The sequence below is a fragment of the Rosa rugosa genome, chromosome 6 (genome assembly GCF_958449725.1).
Source record: "Rosa rugosa chromosome 6, drRosRugo1.1, whole genome shotgun sequence".
Classification (NCBI taxonomy): Eukaryota; Viridiplantae; Streptophyta; class Magnoliopsida; order Rosales; family Rosaceae; genus Rosa; species Rosa rugosa.
In genome coordinates this window covers 51,707,432-51,722,760 of record NC_084825.1, presented here as the reverse complement: position 1 = coordinate 51,722,760, position 15,329 = coordinate 51,707,432, and the positions used below count along the sequence as shown (strand labels likewise).

At 40.1% G+C, this 15,329-nt stretch overlaps 2 long non-coding RNA genes across 3 annotated transcripts; one reads left to right on the top strand and one right to left on the bottom strand.

Moving 5' to 3' along the window:
* Positions 1-534: 534 nt before the first annotated feature.
* LOC133715435 (uncharacterized) lies at positions 535-4,665 on the bottom strand. 2 transcript variants are annotated; one of them, XR_009849073.1, is made up of 8 exons: positions 4,340-4,665; positions 4,129-4,247; positions 2,355-2,397; positions 2,212-2,262; positions 1,859-1,918; positions 1,294-1,365; positions 1,068-1,181; positions 535-965 (listed from the first exon to the last, which is right to left on the bottom strand). It is a non-coding gene; the product is annotated as an uncharacterized LOC133715435 (long non-coding RNA). The 2 variants fall into 2 exon arrangements; XR_009849072.1 differs by lacking the exon at positions 2,355-2,397 and having other exon boundaries at positions 4,340-4,664.
* A 4,162-nt stretch (positions 4,666-8,827) lies between these two features.
* Positions 8,828-10,758, top strand: LOC133713523 (uncharacterized). Its single transcript, XR_009848060.1, has 3 exons — positions 8,828-9,143; positions 9,799-9,865; positions 10,456-10,758. It is a non-coding gene; the product is annotated as an uncharacterized LOC133713523 (long non-coding RNA).
* Positions 10,759-15,329: the final 4,571 nt, after the last annotated feature.

Here is a 15,329-nt window from a genome sequence, read left to right as displayed (position 1 = left end):
TTCCAAATTTGTTGACTCTAAACAAAACCCCAAACTCCAAATTTCTGTTACGTTTAAGTTGTATTATTGTTGTTCTACTCTGATTGTAAAGATTTGGGCTTCACATTTGATAGTCGCCATAATTCTGTCTTAATTCTGGGTTTGCCATGTTGTGGTGCACACTCCTGTGATGTATATTCTGAGTTAAATATCGACAATTGGATGGTGCTACAGATAAACATAACAATGGTTTAATATTCAAGCAATGTTTATCTCGTGAGGAGGAAGATTGAGAAATCCGTGTTTTTGTTTCTGTATCATAATTAACTTGGCAAACAATTAAGAAACAACTACGAGTTTTGGTATGGTAATATCAGCTAGGGTTCTCTCGGAGTTCCAGAAAAGGTCTATTAAGGTAATTGGTTTAGGTATCCCAGTATCAATGCATATGATGCTATCCTTAATTGGCCAAGGATTCATCAAAATGAAGAGTAACTTCGGGCACAAAGAGGAATACAAATGGCAATCTTGACCATCATTCCAGAGATGAGTACATATTTTCAAAGGAAATCCAAAATTTTTACTGCTCTGAATAAAGAATAACCCAAGGCGAATCAACATGCTACAAAAGAAATGTGTGATTATGTTCCAATAAGAACACCCTCTATTACACTGTAAATTTGTGTTACTGAACCTATAAAGCTATACCGACTGCCTTCTCTAGGCATAGTTTGTTGAAATCCCTTCTTTCCTATCTGCAGTGTACTGTAATGGGAACAAAGCTACTTCACCTACGGGTAAGACACTTGAAATAAATTCTCAATCACAGCTATGATTTTTCCTCAATCTTCATAATCTATATTGTGCAGGCTGCAAACATCTCACGGATATGAATCCAATGTCTTTTAAACCATCTCCCTGCATCTGGTTTTACTTTGATCCACCACCTCAAAGCAAATCAAATCATACACCAGCACAAATGGCTCCTGTAACAAAAAACACCTTAAGAAGTAAATCAACTGAATCGGCACGGACTGGCACCAAATTTTATATAGTAACTTGTGCATGTGTGTGAGGGAGAGACAGACCTCCTGTCCAAGAGGAGCAGCAAAACTTGGGCGTCATTAAGATGTTTAACATCAAGCCCAATAAACCAAGATCCGACACTGACATCATCATGGGCATAGGTACGGAGAATATCTCTGCAGAACAACTCACAGAATTCAAGTTAGTGCTCTGCATAGTGATAAATGAAGGAACCAGTTTATCGAAAAGAATTCAGACCAAAAATAGTTTAACGGAAGGAAGACTCACCTATTTATTCAAACAAATTTGGCCAGATCTTGAGAAATGTCATACATCTCACATGAAGCATGGCAAAAATATCTGTTGGATGCAGAAACATAATTTCAGTATACCATCTTTGATGTCAGCTGCATATAGACTTTTATGCATATGCAAAACCCATATACAACACTATCGCTTAAATCCCATATAATCAAGCTTGCTGAAATTGCAATTCTTCAGAAAAATCTAACCATCTTTAATCTTAATCATGAATATACTTACCAACTGCATATGGATATGCACATATGCATATACACCATCAACAACATGTACACAGTCACTAAAACCCCGTATCAAACTCACAATTCTACAGAAAAGTAACCATATCTTTGATGCCAGTCATGACCATAATATGCACGCGTGCGCGCGCACACACACAGAGATTCCACCAAGACCCAAAATTAGGAACATGTAAGAAATATAAACAAAAGCTTCACCCCATGAAAGTTTGGTTGAGAAAACAGACTTTTCTGCATAACATCTTGAAATGAAAGTTCATATAGATGCATATACATACAGACATAGTACTCACCAATTACATAAATTCTTTTTTGTAGTGCTTGTTCCTTGACAAAACTAATGATGATAGGAGCTGTAGACAAATAAATGAAGACAAGTTTTAGTGAAGAGAAGAGAAAGAAAACAAAACTAAAAACAAATCTCTCTAACAAACAACACAAAATGGTTTAACTTATAAACATGCATTTCAAAAATACTATCAGCCATTGACAAAACATAAACCTGATAAGAAAATATTGGCTAATAGGAACTCAGCAGAACAACTCACCAGATAATTTGATTATAATTCTTTGATAAGAAGTTACAAGTTATCAGGATATAATCTACTTTCAATTAAATGATGAAATAAGTTGAAGTACAACTTACGATTTTTTATCACCAAACTTCCACCATTCTGGTTCATACCACTTTTGACTCCTGTCAAAACACCAGCAAGCAGTAATATGAGACAAAAAGATCATGAAATTCTTAAGACTGTTAACACTTGTTTCTGAAGTTCGAGACTATACTCGGCTCAGAGAAAACTTTAGCCATGCCGAAAACGCTGATAGGCTGCACATATATAACACAGTATGAAAAATGATTTCAAAATTACGCACTTGATCTAAATCTCAAAACAAAGCAAGGTTACTTTTACTCATTTCATACACAAATTGTATATATAATAATAGCAACAATTGCGACGACCCAAGAAGCTTAAAGGTCTGGAATTTGAATTGAATAGAGAATAAGGGAAAAGATTAAAGTGGACTGTGGTGTATAATCCCCTTTCAGTTTGATAAAGCCAAACTACATTTGTTTTGAGTATTCAAAGAACAAATTGAGTACAGCCTATTTTACAAAACCATTGTTCAGATTCTCAAGCATTTGGTGAAGCAAGTGAAGCCAACCATTGGCATCCACAGCAATCAATTCTTGAACAAATGCTACTGATGACTCACATCAACCAGGTCAAGGAGAATTCGGACATCATTTGATGTTCTAACTTTCCGGAGTCTGATTGTTACTTTATGTACTTTTTGTTTCTTTAGGGCCTCTCTAGTATACCTCCATTTTTACATATGTTGCACAACTTTTCAAATGAATCTACTTGTCTCACAACATTTTGAAGTACAAAAACAATTCAAGAAAAATAGTTCCCCTTTATCAGACATTAGGCAGGGTATTGTGGACTCAGTCTTTGCTGATAGAGCAAAACTGAATACAAGCAGATGTAGGAAATATGTGTACCTCTAGCACATAACAAGCTTTAAATAATTTCAATTGCATTTTTCAACTGAAACTATAATTCGCAATTCTTAGAGGAATGTATTCATTTTGAAGATAATAATATTATACGGCTTATATGATATCCAAATGATCAGAAGCTAACGCAAGAATGTTTTTTAATATCGAATAATATATCAGAGTATGCTTAATCAGAAATTCAAGTAACAAAACCAAGAAAAGTACTCTATAGCCAGAAAATCCACAATTCTGAGATAGAAGGGATTGTATCAGAAGGTAGGACAAGTATGCATGAGTTACTATCACTGAGAAATTATTGGAATTCTACAGCAGCATACAGAAGTGGCACTTATTATCTGCTTATAACATAATTCATTCTTTTAAGGGATACAAAGGTGGGGATTCTAGAAAAACGTCGTCAATGTAGAGAATTCTAAAATAGAAACAATCAATGTCCAACCCACTCGTTAGAATAATGAGCTGTCAATTGACCTCCAAACAGTTTGGCCTTTAGTTTTCTACATTTTTCCATGAACCACGTAATAATGAAAAGAAGAATGACATCCCCAGCCAATGGCAGTAAGGATTTCATTGAGAAATCTGTTCCAATATAAACCCACCAAGCAAGGAAAATTTTTGCAACAACAGAAAGGAGAAATTGAACTTGCAATAAATCTGAGCTAAAAAAAAAGTGAAAATATACTTTGCAAATCATAAGTTTAGCATCCATAACACATCTACTATAGGATCCAAGTTTTCACGTTCTTTTATAGATCCTGTAAAAATTTGCATCGAATTTAAGTCGCATCTAATAACTAATTCACCAGATTCCAGTCATTTTGTTTCCAACCTAGTAATGATTTTCGGCTTGTTCAAGCCAGCCGGCCGGCCGGCCCGCACCACAACCACACCCCCCGGGGCCCGGAGGAACAAGAACACATACCAAACAATCACAGCCATAGTGGTGAATGTTAAAGAAGAAACAAAGATACCAACTTTACTAGATGAACATGCTGAAAATGCAATCATAGGACAAACGCATGAACAAACCACTACCTTGATTCTTCAGTAGCAGTCCAGTTCCAGTATCGCTGATCCTCAATCCCTGTTATAGCCATGGCATTTGTAGAAATCGACGTGCAAATACTTCCGGTCACCCTGTCCAGCCACAATAGCTGCAAAACCACACCAAATTCAATAAATTTCCACCTAATTTGCAAAATAAACCACCAAAAAACACAAAAACAAACCCAATCCCTCAACGTACTCCACCAACCCAAAACCCTAATTCAAGAGCCCCTTGCCTGCTAGTCTGCTCCACAAACAATCGGATAGAAATTGAAGGGGACTATGGCAGATCTGCGGTCTTCCAATGCCGATGGCCGACCCTAGACGATCTCGCCTTTTTCTATCAATCTTCTCCATTTGCATGCTCATTCGTCAAGCCCAATAACTGTTCCTTCTTCAACACCAACACTCGAATTCAATTTCACCGGCGCTGTTGCAGATCTACGGTTTTTTTTGGTCGGCTTCGGTTTGGAGTTTGGAGGCGTCGAGGGTGCGTGAGAAAGTGAAATTTGAGAACAGCCCTAATCTGAAACCCATATTTGTCAACAGCAATCAGACTGGTAAAAAAAAAATTTACCGAGTCAAACACGCGTTTTTTTGTTCTGTCAGCGCTTGTGCCTCACGCGCTGTTAACAGACAGCAGGTGACCCTCACCCGGTGAATAGCAGACACTTCGAATAACGAAACCACGCTCGAATATTAACCGCAGGCTTTTATATAGACAGTGTCAGGCTACTAGGCTACAAGAATTATCAAATTCGGTGAGGTAGTGCAAAACTTTTCTTTTTATTTATTTATTTATTTTTTTAAATATTTTATTTGAGTGGTATGCAATTATTAATTCCATCAAAATAGAAGGTATTTAGTTGAGCCAACCACACCATCCTTCGATTCAAAAGAATGTATCGATCAGGCTGTTTCACCACATTGATGGTGCGCGATTGGCCACTATGTTGATGGTGCGGTTGATCATGGTTGTTAACGGCACACATGCTGAGATGGGATGTAATTGTTCAATTCAAATTGAATAGATGGTATTTAGTCGGACCAACCGCACCATCCTCCAATTTAAAAGAAGGTGTTCGGTCAGATTGTGATGGTGCGGTTGATCACCGAGCTTCAACATGTGAGAATGAGGTAATTCTGTCTTTCACCAAGAAACAGTAATTACATTTGGTGGAAAAATGTGATGTGTTGTGCTCCCAGTGCTTGATCTTGTCCCAATTCAAACCTTAAATGGGCCTGCACTTGCTCATCAGTCATCAACCGATATAAAAACAAAAGCAGATATTTGAGTTTCTTCATGGGCTTCATTATGGGCTTTAGAAAGAAGAGTTTGTAGAGGCAGACTGGCAGAGAGACGAAACTATCAGGCGAGCTAGGGAGATGGAGAAGGACTAGGACAACGTAACAGCGGCATTCAAGGCCCATATTTTCACGATAGATATTTCAAATTGAATGTTGATGGTAGCTTTATTGTTAGTGGTTTAGCATGGCTTGGGAGGATAGTTGGTGGCCTTTAATCATTCCATGAAATGCAGAGTTCTTCAAGTGCTACTTCGTTCAGTATTTCTGGTTATGTTACCCTGTCTTATACTACGCCCCAATTGCTTAAGCTTGTCCATCTCAAGCCCAATTGACGTGTTGAGGTATTATACGTTAAGCAGTATAAGGTGTTCGTAAGAGAATTTGAAGCAGCTTATTAAGACCTAAATCATAGACCAATGATACATTAGGAAAAACAATGATAACTCAATAATTGCTACTTCGAGTCCATTTTGTGCTTTGTGTCATACTCTTAATTTCTATTTTCTTTGCACATTTATGTCATGCCTCTGCTGTCCAATTTACTTTGTGGTGACCAATCCTCCTATTGGGTCAGGGACTCTAGGCCTGGGCTATTCCTAAATTTAGAAGCGCCATTCTAGCACTAAAATAGACATTAGTATCCTCCACATTAATTAGCACAATCTCACAAAAATACACAACATTTTGTTCCCATGAAAATTGCTAACAATAATTCCTCAAATATATTTCTTTTAAAAGATTAAAGATTTTTGTTCCCGCTGTTTGATCCAAAAATTGGCAATGCCCACATGGCACACATATGGGTAGGGTCCGCAAGAAATTTGGTTGAGGACCGCACTTGAACGGTTGAATAGTCGCGGCGTAACGAAAAGCCGCAGTGAGTGGCTGCTGCGTAACGAATGTCAATAACGCTTGTAATAGAGCGTGTGCCTTGCCAAGAGAATTTTCTAGAAATAATCCTTTAGTCCCTTAACCACTCAGCATCTATGCCGAAGCTCAAGGGACTAGGGGGGCTCTGTTTGAACCAATATTTGGCAAGGCTCACGTGGCAGATAGGTGGGCCCCGACCTACAAAGCGTAATGAATATTAGCCGCGGCACATTAAAGATTTACAAAGTTGATTATCAACTTTATGGTAGAAGATAACGTGTTCGGAGAACCGTTACTGAGATCAAATGACTCACAAGGCCTAATGAATGACCGTGGCCAATTAGCCGCGGCACGTTAAATGTTTATTGTCAAATTTATGACCAAAGATAACGTGTGCAGAAAGCTGTTATTAAATCAGGAGAGATCAAATGAATCACAAGGCGTAATGATTGACCGCGGACCGACAAGTCATAATGAATTACCGCGGCTAATTAGCCACGGCACATCAAAGAGGTTGATTGTCAGGAGAAACGTTACCAAAGTTTGGGGCAATTAACTTGAATGAGCATCAGGAGGTGTTATTGCCAATCATCAGTTACAAGACCTGATTGATTGCTTATGAAAGAATCAATCATTTATAACGTCAAAAATATCACAAACATGAATACTGTTCTATTTGTAATCAATGCGGTCTTAGCTATAAAGGCTAAGATTGCTTTTTTTCCTTCATTCAGTAGTTTAATTTCACTATAAAAAGGACCATAGGATTCATTGTTAGGGGTCCTCGACCAAATGCTCTACGCGATTACTCAAATTTTATCTCAATACAATTCAACAATTCAGCAACACTTATCAATTTTTACTTGTTTATCTTATCGCTTTCTTTACCGGTATTTATCTTTCCTGCATTTTACTTTGTCTTTACCTGCACTTTCGTTTATGTTATTTATTTCGTGTTGTTTACTTTACGTCATTTACTTTATACAAAATCACAAAAAGAATCATCATCACTTCACTTTCACTTCAATCACCGAGTTACACAGCACTGCGGCTAGGTAAGGCCGATCCGTGCTAAAGTCCTTGCATTCAAGGCATAGAGAACCCCGCGGCCGAGATCGATCCTTCCTCGGCCCACAATCAACTAATTGGAAGTCAGATCGGCGCAAGATCTACAATTTAGAACAAAACCTCGTTTGGCCTACCGGCCGCGAGTTGGCACGCCCGCTCACACGTCACCACTCCAGAAGGACACGTGTAAGCCAAAGAAGCCCTCGGCCCAGTGACACGCGGCCGAGACAATTTTTGAGCGAACATCTTTTGGCACACCTTGTGGGACCACACTCGGTGAATGTTATCAGATCCCTACGCCAAGTCTCGAGGGAATCGTTGTTACAGGTGTAGGCAACAAGGCCACACCTCTTCTTTTTGTCCAAACAGATAAGCTACCTCTAGAGATCTCATTGTACCCATGTCAAGTCTCCCAATAACATCAGTTCAACCATCAGCTTTGATGTCGAGTGGGATCTCTACAAGTGGAGTCATGGCACATCCTGCATCATCAGTTGCTACGACCGCCACGGTAGTTTCAGCCTCCACTACAGCGAGTCATCCATCTTTCAGTCAGCAGCCGCAGTCGCATATCGCCCAAACCTCAGGGACAACAAACTGAGTTGATTTTACAATTGCGGCTGGTACTCGACTGTATGATCCTATAGCTCATCCATGGGGCCTGCCACCAGGGTATACCCCTCCTTATGAGTCAGTCAGTGTGCCAGCAGCTACAGCCAGTACTGGATCATTCCCTTGGGGGTTCTCTCCTAGCTATAATCCGTTGTATGAGCCGCTTAATGTGTCTGCAACAGTTGGTAGAGGACAGACTCCGTGGCCATCAGGATTTAATCCATTATATGAACACGTACCTACAAGCGCACCTGCAACCATTGCGGCCGATGTATCTTGGCAGAGTCTTAACCATGATCTTGACAATGTTGATGATGGCATCGGCCGGTTAGGCCGAAGTCTTGAAAATTGTTTCACTCGGCTCGACCGTAATCTTCAAAATAGTTTTGGGCAACTCAACCGCAACATGGGAATCCAGGCTGATATGATGTGTGAGCCCCGGTAATTTTGTTTTGTTACTTTGAATTTTCTCAGGCTTTGGTTACGAATTTTATTTATGAGAATTTTAAGTTCGAGCGAGTTCCGATTAGGTAAAATAATTTTCGGTTAAGTTTGGAATTAAAGGTTCTTGTTGGGCTTTGGTATGGCCTAGTACAAGTTGAGTTAGTTCCGACGTATATAGGCTTGTTTCGACTAGGTTCGGAATTGAGCATCCTAGGTGGGTAGTCTTGGTCGAATTTTATGTGGAGAGCTCTACTACTATTCATTAAGGACTGGGCTTAGGGAAGCTGGGTCAGCCCACATCATTAAACATATTGAGTGAGCTTAATTAAAGCATCAGGGTCCTTAGAGTGCATGTTATGGATGAAGTGTATATCTGGGAATGGAACACGCGTCCAGGCTTCTGAACACCCACCGACCCACCGACTCACTCTCACCTATTTCACCTTCCTCTCTTCTAGTCTGTCCCAAAACTAAGCAGTGAAAGCAAAATCTAAATTCTGGACCCAAAGCCTCCTTCACCGAATTAGTTACCCTCTCCTTTATTTCATTAAAACCTTCACCAGTCTCACTCTTCTTCCTGTGTAATCCTCATCACCCACCATAGATACCAGCCATGATGGTTATTACCTGAAGGGAAATATGGGTGTCTGACCCATCATTTGAGATTGATCGTCTTAGGCTTGGATTCTGGATCGATTAAGGTAAGCTTCTTGAGCTCAGATATTTTCTTGGTGAATTAGAGATTGGGTTGTACAATTTTGATAATTTTGGTCTTGTTGGTATATATTTATATATTTCATGGTCAGACAACTTGTGGCTGTCAACATAGAGAATTATAGATGGGGTTTTGGTTAGAAGGTTATTGGTATGTTACAGATGCTTAATTAGAAATCAATGGGAGGCCATGATTATAAAGTTTGGTATATGCTATGTTTGACGGTGAGCTTGTTGAGCTCTTTGTTGTCTGGAACGTTGGTTGATATCTTGGTCAACTTGATTGTTTGTTTCTTGTTAAGAAATACCTTCTGACTTTGGATTAATTAACTTGTGGGCTTGCTTCCCAGAAGTTACTTGGATATCCTGGTGAGCTAGACCTTACTAGCTTGGATATCCTGGTGAGCTAGACCTTACTTGGATATCCAGGTGTGCTAGACCTTACTTGGATAATGGTAGAAGTAAAGTAGTGTTGATACCTTAATTGAATGTTGTTAGGTCGGAATTTTGGCTTCTGTTAATTAAGAAGTAAAAGTACAGAAGTTATGAATTGATTATGGAATAATCGAAAATGGTGCATAGGTGAAGGATAACTATTTGTTCCTAGAACAGTTTGCTAACTTAGAATTTTGTCGGGTTTAGGATTCCAGTGACCCAGGCTTAATCAACGACGGTGATAACTCGGAGATTGTCTAAGCATGGATTCCAGGTAGGGGGGACTCACCTACGCCTCGCTAGAGTTTTCTTTACATATTCGTTTTAAGTGTTGCATGACTTATGCACGGTTTCGGTATGTTTTATTTATTTTATTTCTATTTATATTTATATTTCTATTTATTTTATTTTATCAACACGGAAATAACTATTAACGTGTCGGGCCGTGCTATACGGTCAAGTAAGTTAGATGACTTGAGAGCGAAGGGTGGCTCTGACTTCCTTGGGTTCGATCCCCAAAACCTCCGAACGGTTAGTTACGCCGATCGTCCGGGTATTCCGATCGTAACGACGGGCCCGGTACGTGTGTGTAGCTAGGTAGTGGACGCTCTCGCTACGCTTACCTGGTAAACATACTAGTTGAGGTAAGGCCGTGTAGTTGGTCTATGAGACCGGTCATCTGGTTTGTGAGATATTGGGATCCCGTATACAAGTCGTACACTTTATGATTTCCTTTATGTTATTTACATGTTTTACGCATTTCTAAGTTCGTGATAATCCTTTACTGCATGCTATTTATAAAACCTAGTGGGGTTGAGCTCCTCTACTGAACGTATGTGATGCTCACCCTTACTTTCCCTCCAGGAACTGAGCAGGAGCCAGCTGAGGACCAGACTTAAGACACTTGGGTGTGGCATCGCCGAGTTGTGAATAGCTTTTCTTTGGACTTGACTGGCGGTTTGGCAGGTGTTAACCGGTCTCCCTCCTTCTAAAATTTTGTTTGTAATGTTATCTGGCTTTGGGGAGCTTTGTAAGATAGTTATTTTCCGCCTGCCTATCTTTCGGTGTGTGTTTCTTTTGTGAACTTGAACTTCGAACCTTACAATCGTGACTTTTGTGGAATGTAAATAAAGTACTCTTTAGTTGTAAAATCTTTACGCTTCCGAATCGTACTCTCAACCTCAATTGTAAACGTTTTTTTTCACCATAGTTCTAAAAGGCCTTGCAAGCTTTTGTGGCATGGGTTTGTGGCACAAGCTGCAGACTTGTGTTCAGAGGCTTGCGGCGCTGTAACGTAATCCTTCCGGGGTGTTACATGATGAATGCGTGGCTACGTTGGTTTCAGACTGGAACAGGAACAGGAACACAGGTGCCGCAGAGCAATCAGAATGAAGGCAATAGAAATTGGTCTTTTGAGTAAGGTCAAAGCAGTCAAACACAACAAGTACCACATCCAACTAGACAGTCTGCACCAATGTTGATAAGACCAGCCGCGACTGTTCATTCTCTAACTCAACAACAGTCTTTCTTAGAGCCGCGACAGCAGTCAGTTCAACAAGTGTCAACTCAACAAGCTTTTCCTAGTGGACACTTAGAGCAAAATACAGGCAATGAGAATCATGTATACCAGATTCCACGGCATCAGAACCACCTAGCTCATCAAGCCTTCAACCAGAATAATGTTGTGAGACATGTTCAACCCCTCAATCAACATGTATATGCGTAACAACAAACTACTGGTCCGTAGCCCTGGCTGAACCAAGCGGCAAATCAAGAATATGGCCAACAAGTTCCCCTGCATCACAATATACCACATCACGCGGAGCATGGAATATGATGGCAGCCTGTCCAAAACCAGCAACAACCAATGCAGCCATGGCATGGCGATAATAATAGACATGTTCTCTTTAGTGAAGTTCAGAATCTGGTGGAGGGCATGGTGGGTGATCTGCGCCAGCGGGTCGATAGACCTACTTATATGAAGCCGTATCTACCTCATATCGACCAAGTTCCCTTACCGCATCGATACCGTGTTCCCGCTTTCCATTTGTTATCTGGGGATGCTTATCAGTCCACGGTTGAACACATCGGGCGGTTTATTTCACAATGTGATGAGGCGAATAGCGAAGAGAAACACATGCAGTTGTTCGTCAATTCTCTTACCGGTCCAGCCTTTTCATGGTTCGTGAACCTACCACCCAATTCTATCCAAAATTGGAGGGATCTTGAGCGAGCATTCCATGACCGATTCCACAAGGCAGAGTAGAACATACCGGTAGCTGAGTTGGCTAAATCATTTCAGACGGCCAATGAGACCGCTCAAGAGTATATAGGGAGATTTAAACTCCTAAGAGCCAGATGCAAAGCGCAGTTACCAGAATCCGAGTTTGTAGAGATGGAATTGGCGGGACTTGGTTTCGAGTTCAGGAAAAAGTTTGAAGGTCTAATATTCAGAGAACTTTACCAACTTGAATCTAGAGTCATAAGATACGATGCAATTTTGAGAGAGGAAGTGCAGAAAAGTCTTGCTTCAAAAGACACATACTACACTACTCAGGCCGTAGGCGCGACCCATATTGAGGAGTGGAGTAGCGATGAAGATATGGCCGAAATTAATTTGGCTGAGCTTACTGTGAATCGACCTTTTGTATGCAAGGCTTTAGAGAAGACGAAGTCAGTTGCACGTTCACTACACGACACTTATAAATCTCCACCACGCACGTATTCGTTTGACATTCGCAAGGCTGATTTGATCTTTGATCAACTTTTAGCCGCGAAGTTAATTAAATTATCTGCTGGACATGTTTTGCCATCTGTTGAACAAATGGAAGGAAGAATGTTTTGTAAGTTTCATAATTCCTGGAAGCATTCGACTAATAATTGTGTTATCTTTCGTGATGTTGTGCAGGACTTAATCAATCAAGGAAAGCTCAAGTTCCCTGACGAGTCAAGTTATACAATGAAGGTGGATAGTAACCCTTTCCAGCTGCCAAAGTGAATATGATTAGTGCTGGGGTTCCCATGGCGGCAGCCGACATGAGTGCAAAGCAGAAGGACCTTTCTATGGCTGAAGGAGTGATGGTGGGTTCAATCAAGCTTTCTCTTTCTAAGTTAACAACTGCTCAAGTCCCTGTGGCTGCAATTCTATGCAGAAGGTGCCAGAAGGAGGTTGGTCTTGATAAAATTTTGCAACTAAAGACTCATAGCAACGATAGAGTCAGGGAGAATGAACCAAGTTATTATAGAAGACGTGGAGAAGAGCACTCCAAGCCAGGAGAGAGACCAGTAGCTACAAAGCTTGAGCCAAAGCCCGTCCGTAGAAAGCATTGTTATGATAACCCTCCTTGTGGCAATGGAATGAGGGAAGTTTCTCCAATAGATTTGGGCCAAACTGATCGAGGAAAGATGAGATCTCAACTAGAATACCGCCGAACCAAACGCACTGGTTGGATTGGTAGAAATACCACTCAAAGTAACAGAGGCGATAGAGAATATGGTTAAAGAATGTTACAAACATACAAACCTCCAATTACTTATGATAGTAGATGGTATGGCAGAATCTCTAGAGACCACCGCATTGCACCTTTGTCTAAAACTCAAAAACGTCGACATCAACGGGAACTTGCCTTGGCCAGAAGATTGGAAATGGTGGGACAGGATCAAGAGATACAAAAGAAGCTTGAGGAGCGAAGGACCGTGGTTGAACAGTTGAATGACCGCAGCTAGTGAAGAGCCGCGGCTGGAGAAGGAACAGCCGCAACTGGCGAAGGGCCGCAATTAAATGGCCGTAGCAAGTGAAGGACCACGGCTAGCGAATAACAGCAGATGTATGGCCACGACATAACAAAATACCATGTTTGAATTGAACCATGGTTAAATGGCCATAGAGTAATGAGCTTAGAAACATGCCAAATATTGAGAGATGTCAGCAACATTAGGCAAGAAGCGTATAGAGTATACCTTGCCAATTAAGCCTATAATATTATCCTTTAGTCCCTTCACCACTCGGCATCTATGCCGAAGTTCAAGGGATTGGGGCAGGCTCTGTTTGAATTCAAATTTTGCAAGCCCTACATGGAAGACAAGTGGGTAGGGCCCACAACAAATTTGGCATAGAACCGCGGTTAAACGGTTAAATAGCCGCGACCTAACGAAAAACCACTGTGAGTGACCGCGGCATGATGAATGTTAGCAACGCTTATAATAGAGCGTGTTCCTTGCCAAGTGAATTTTTTCAAAATAGTCTTTTAGTCCCTTAACCATTCAGCGTCTATGCCAAAGCTCAAGGGAGTATGAGGGACTCTGTTTGAACCTAAAATTGGCAATGTCCACATGGCACACAGAGTCAAAAATTGACACGTGAGTCTTAGGTGAAATAGGTTCCTCATGCCCTCTTATTTGTGTCGAATCCGATCATTACAATATCTTCTTAACAAAGTCTTAGCTAACCCATCATTAGTATCGATTTCTAATGACACGGTGTTTCGTCCTAAGTCCTAACCCGTTTGGAATCTAGCCGTCACAAAATAAGACGTTTGGACGACGCCAGTCCCCTTCTCTTTCTAGCGACATTGACATTACTCTTCGACCTCACTTTTGGGTGACACAACTGTGATATTTGATATTTCTGCCCATCAACTCCAAACCTCTCATAATTACCCTCATATTTATTTTGGGCATACATCATAAATTGTATAATTCATTTTTTCTCATTACCTCATTTACTATGGTAATTAATTGCGATTCAGAATGTGGCATGGGATGTAACACCTCTTTGGAATATCATAAATATCATTTGCTTTTACGGCTTACGTCAGTTTAATGTAAATATATTTATGAGGCATACTCCCACACCAGCATAACTGTTTACAGTCTGCCATGACTGAATATGATTCCATCGTGATAAAAGGTAAAACCAAACACGCCATAGTGTCTACCATGCACCACTTAAATGCAATTTATGATTGTTTACCTTATTTACATACGACATTGCACAATTTATCCATTCGTGTCTCTTTCTTTAACTATGTCTTTAATGATGGGCATCTAAGCCTATTGTATGACAGATTATTGCCCAACAAATAAAAATGAGCAAGTGCCTCAATTTCAATTCAGATCTAGGTTACAAAAATGCTCGTTGAAATTCATTTACATACCAACAAAATTTGTTTAATCATAGCATAACGAATTACTTATACGATACCCGTCAATCGTGTTTATCACATCAAAATAAGAACGGACATTAAATTGAAGAATATATCACAGAAAAACCAAACCTATCAAATGTCAACTTCACGTTGAGTTCCGATTGTCTTATCATTTCGTGTTAAAACTTATATAAACCTGATTTTCCGCATTAAGCAAGCGGAGGATATTTATTCTTATATAAAAGGAATTCCCAAATGAAGAAAAGTGCCCCACTTCTATATGTATTTGAAGTACGATTCATTATAACATTGCCACATAAAGTAGAAGAAAAAGACAGCATGACATATCTGTCCACCCCAAAATTCATAAATTTCCAAGAGAATTATACTATTATTAACAAACACGAGAGAAATTACAAAGCAACAAATTTCTGTCAATAAGCTCAACATTGCCCTAGCAATATTGCCCAGTCGGAACACGCCACGTTCGAAAGCAAAATAGCTTAAACTACAAAAAAAAATACAAGAAGAAAAAAAGAAAAAAAACCGAAAAGGGAAATTAGTGGAGCCCCTCCATGGTGGGTACCAAAC